Source organism: Colobus angolensis, unplaced genomic scaffold (assembly GCF_000951035.1).
Source record: "Colobus angolensis palliatus isolate OR3802 unplaced genomic scaffold, Cang.pa_1.0 Scaffold7, whole genome shotgun sequence".
Classification (NCBI taxonomy): Eukaryota; Metazoa; Chordata; class Mammalia; order Primates; family Cercopithecidae; genus Colobus; species Colobus angolensis.
The window spans coordinates 8,238,741-8,243,768 of record NW_012120709.1 but is presented as its reverse complement, the minus strand read 5'-3'; the positions used below and the strand labels follow the sequence as shown (position 1 = coordinate 8,243,768).

At 35.4% G+C, this 5,028-nt stretch overlaps 1 protein-coding gene across 1 annotated transcript in view; it reads right to left on the bottom strand.

The window, feature by feature from the left end:
• CEP126 (centrosomal protein 126kDa) overlaps nucleotides 1–5,028 on the bottom strand; it is an 86,905-nt gene that overhangs the window by 79,893 nt on the left and 1,984 nt on the right. The window lies entirely within an intron of this gene.

Genomic DNA, 5,028 nt, shown 5'->3' with positions numbered 1-5,028 from the left:
AGCTCACTGCAACCTCTGCCTCCCAGGTTCAAGGGATTCTTCTGCCTCAGCCTCCCAAGTGGCTGGGACTACAGACACGTGCCACCACCCCTAGTTAATTTTTGTATTTTCAGTAGAGACGAGGTTTCACCATGTTGGTCAGCCTGGTCTCGAACTCCTAACCTCAGGTGATCCGCCCGCTTCAGCCTCCCATAGTGCTGGGATTATAGGTGTGAGCCACTGAGCGTGTCCTCATTACACAGATATTTGAGTACTTACCAACTAGTTGCCCTCATAGCCATAAATATAAGAAAATGAAATAAGAAGGTTGTATTTCACTAATAGAAAGTAGATGAAGTAAATGTTCCAACAGATCCCTTAATCTATAGTAGGAAAGTACATTTTCAAATATTAAACAATCAAATAGCCATATAACTAGAACAGTTAGGAATATAGTTTCTGACTTACTTAGTGGTTATAAAATACCACTAGGAAAACCATGCATAGTCATCTGTGTATCCAGAAGCTCATCAGAGAAAAAGGGGAATATTTTGGTTATCCTAATCATCTATTCATTTGAAATTTATTTTATAAAATTAAATTCTCCTTAAATAAGTTGTAGCAATATGAATAATTTCTCCAATTTATTTAGTGGTGTTTTAATTGACATTATTAAATATCTTTATCGAATTTGTCAGAGTAATTTTCTGTTTTTCATGAGTCTTCTGTTTTTAATGATTCTGAATTAGAAGAAGTTCATTTGGTCGGGTGCAGTGGCTCACACCTGTAATTCCAACAATTTGGGAGTTCGAGGTGGGCAGACTGCTTGAGCCCAGGAGTTTGAGACCAGCCTGGACAACATGGTGAAACCCTGTCTCTACAAAAAATGCAAAAATCAGCCAGGTGTGGCGGTGCATTCCTATAGCCCTAGCTACTTGGGAGGCTGATGTGGGAAGATCGCTTGAGCTTGGAGGGGGTTGAGGCTGCAGTGAGCTGAGAATGCACGACTATACTCCAGCCTGGGCAACACAGCGAGACTCTGTCTCAAAAAAAAAAAAAAAAATTCACTCAATTACCATGTAATCACATTTAGTACCTCATCATTAGATGTAGAAATATATGAGATTACACTGAAGTTATAGATGGTAGGGCATATCTACTTGTCTTTTTTAGAACAAACAGCTTGTTTAAAAACTTTTTACTCTAAGATGGAGGTTCAAAATTCTCTTTAAAAGCTGCACTTAATCAAGATTGTAAAAGTTTCATAAATTGATTATTGATGGTAAAACAAGACAAGAAATACACTCAATAATAAACTACAAAGTACATAATTTGTTAATTCAACATGTGTTAATTTCAGGATCCTATAGGGCTTCAGCATCAATATTATAAAGAAACTCTATTATTACATATTTCAGAATAACAGATTTATTTGAACATCTTGTTGTTTAGACCTTTGCTGATGGGGGCTTATTTGTTTCATGTTGTTGTTTAACCATCTTTATACCATAGGCCATAATTCATTGTACCTTCATTTTAAATAAAATTTTACAGTACTTCAAGACAAAGACCCAAACACACTCACAAACATATTTTCACTTAAAGATTTCTTTTAAAGGATTTATAAAAATCAAGCTAAAAGGGAAGAAAATTTGGTTCTTTGCTAGCACAGAAAAACTGTTTTTCTCTGATAGAATACTTTATTAAGAGCCAGACTTCAACAAGATGGCTAGGTATTAAAAGTGACAACTTGGCAGTAAAGAAAAGTGCAACTTTCTTTCAGGGTGCACAGGGCCAACATGAGGTTGAAGGGAGGGAAGATGCTTCGGCTTCAGTGAGAAGCAAGGAGGAGGCAGTTCTGTTCTCTGTTTGACATGTCTGAAGTCTCATGACAACAGCATAAAGAAAATCACAAATGTAATGTTTGTAATGTTCTGACAACTACATAGTCTGCAATTTAACCAAATGATTGTCTTTCTTTCTTTATATATAATAGTATAGGTTGTTTCCTGCTGAATTATTAATTATTAATATAAAGAATCCTGCTGCTTTTGTATCTTTTCAAATAAGGTATTCAAGTTTAAAAAAATTATATGGCTGGTTAAATTTTGTTTTTTATACAGGCTGTATGGTAAAGGTAGGTAGTTCCATAAAAAACACTGCTAAATATCTGTCCAAAAGAAGGGAATTTTTAGATACTTAACATTAAAAAACAAAACCAAGAATACTATGGATTGAAATATGTAATTTTAAAGCACAGCTTATTCTACCCCACTCTATCCTCACTTCTCCTCTCCCAACTAAGTCTTTTCTCCAGTTAGGTTGTTTAAAATGTTACCATCACAAGTAACCATGTATTACATAACCCATTTTTTCCCCAAATCTATTAAAGTTATGTTGATTCTATTTCTCCTTTACTGTACCTTCTTCCTCTCCCTTAACTCAGGTGCTCTAAATCCCTTGCTTGAACTACTGCAGTGCTCCTCTAACTCACCTTACTCCAAAACTGGCCATCCTCTATTTGAACCTACACGAAGTCAGCTAAATGCAAATATGATTGTGTTTCTCTTTGTTATTCTCTAAAAACTCCCTATCACCTTCAAGAAAAATTCCAAAGTTCTTGGACCTATATATAAACCATTCTATAATATAGTTTGTTTTTTCATTTCTTAACATTTCCCTGTATGAATCTTATGCCCAGACACACTAAGATAATTATAAACAGAACAACCCGTGATGTATCATACCATTATCTCTTGGCACACGCTTGGCTAACTCTACTCATCCTTTCAGGGCCATCTCAAGCAGTTCCTTCCCTTGAAGCCTTTTCTAACCTCCACCAGATGACTTGATGACACCTTCATGAGTACATCGTAAGTGTCTTCGCTACATTTCTGTAACTCTCATGCCTGGCATAGTTCTTAGAATATACTAATGATTTAATAAAAACCTGCTGAATTATTCCCTTGGAGAAAATTCTCTGGGGTAGATATGAGGACAAAAGGCATATGCATTTTTATATCTTTTAGTGCACTATAGAAAACTTAGCTCCTAAGAGGGTTATACAAATGTATATGCCATTAGAAATGTACTATGTACATAAGTTCCAAAATCTCATGAGCATGGGGCAATACCTTTTAGAAAGACAAGGTACAAAACTATGTTTTATTATGTATTAGCAAAATACAATTTATTTATTTATTTATAGACAGGGTCTCACTCTGTTGCCTAGGCTGGAGTGCAGTGGCATAATCTCAGCTCACTGCAACCTTCACCTCCCAGTCTCAAGCAATCTTCCCGTCCCAGCCTCTTAAGTAGTACTTCAAACATACACCACAACAGCCAGCTAATTTTTGTATTTTTTTGTAGAGATATGCTGGTTTCAAACTCCTGGACTCAAGCAATCTGCCTACTCGGCCTCCCAAAGTGCTAGGATTACAGATGTGAGCCACCCGGCCCAGCTGAATGGGTTTACTTCACTTTCTACAGTAAAAGTAAGATCTCATCAGTGAGCCTGGAGGAAAAAAAAGACAGGTGGGTGGGAGTGTGTGAGTTTGTGCTGTTTGTTGGAAGAGACCTGTCAGGGCATCCATGTCTTATCAAGTGGTAAGACAGTACACTGAGTGTGGTGGAAGGTGACAGAGACCTGGCAGCGGCATTAATAGGAAAAAGAAAGAACCCTGTTCCTGTTTAGGTGAAGCTGGAAACCATCAATCTTTAGTGGTACAATCTGTATTGTTTTGTGATTTTTTTCTTTGACAGCATTTTTATTATTCGCCTGAAGGAGTAAAGAGCAGGACTTTAGTAGTTACTGAGTGACTGAGGCAGAATGATTGTGGTACAAATAGCCAAAGATGTTGGTGAGAGAAAGTTCAAATAGTTAAGAATAGGGTATAAACTGGAGAGGAAAGGAGAGGCAAGATGGGTGCTAGGATAAAATGGGAGGGTTGAAGTCTAGAGATATATCTGAGGAAAAAAAGGCAGGTATAAGGGGACATGAGAGACCTTCCTTTTAAAAAAAATCTTTATTCTATTTCTATTTGAACTCTCAAAAGAGATTGAAATGATAGAACTTTAGCTAATTTTAATCAAATAAACTTTATAAGGTTTTGTTGTTTTATAACCCTTAGAGTCAGAAAATTCTGACTCCAGTGAGAAAATGTCTTCAACAGAAAGCCAGATGGCCTCTCAGTATCATGTTCATATTTGAAATCGAAATGTAAATGTTACCACGTACTTGCTTATTTTAAGACTATGGTCCTTTCATTTGTTTTCTTTCCTTTTTTTCATTTAGTCATGTAAATTTGAGCAGCTACTCTGTACTAGGTATCCAATGGAAAACATAGACACAAAGAACATTCTAATTAAACTTATATAAAAGATGCTTTAGTGTTTTTCCAACTAGTAAACATAATATTCTTGATTTAGTGTTATAATCATATGTTCAAAAATAACTCCTCTGTTCCAATTTAAATATATATTATCTAAACATATATATATGCACAAACTAGCAAAAATATATATAAACCAGCCCCCCCCCACACACACACGTTGTTGGATTTTATCAAAGTCTATTGGTCATCTATTAAAATGTTCATTTATAACTTGCCTAATTTTAACTATATATTTAGCCTTTAAGGATATTTTTTAGTGTTGTATTTATAGGAAATGTCATTCTAATTCTGCAATAGAGTCTATTTGGTCATATTCATTCAAAGTATTGCTGGATTATATTTATGAATATTTTCTTTGGCATTTGTATCAAAATTTATACCACATGAATTTTAAAAACTGAGGCCTACAACCATTTTATTAATGAAAATAATAGAACAACACTCTCAATGAGCCATTTACAATACTTCCCTATTTTCTGATTTAGAGATAAATCAGGGTCAGTGTAATAGCAGTTGTGTCCAAGAACATATAACGTCAAGAGGCTAGAATTAAATCCATACAGAAAATGTGTTCATTTCAGAGTACATCTTTAAGAGGGCAATTCTGGGGAGTAGCAAGGGCAGAAGCCAAACTGAATGGGGTTAATAATGAATA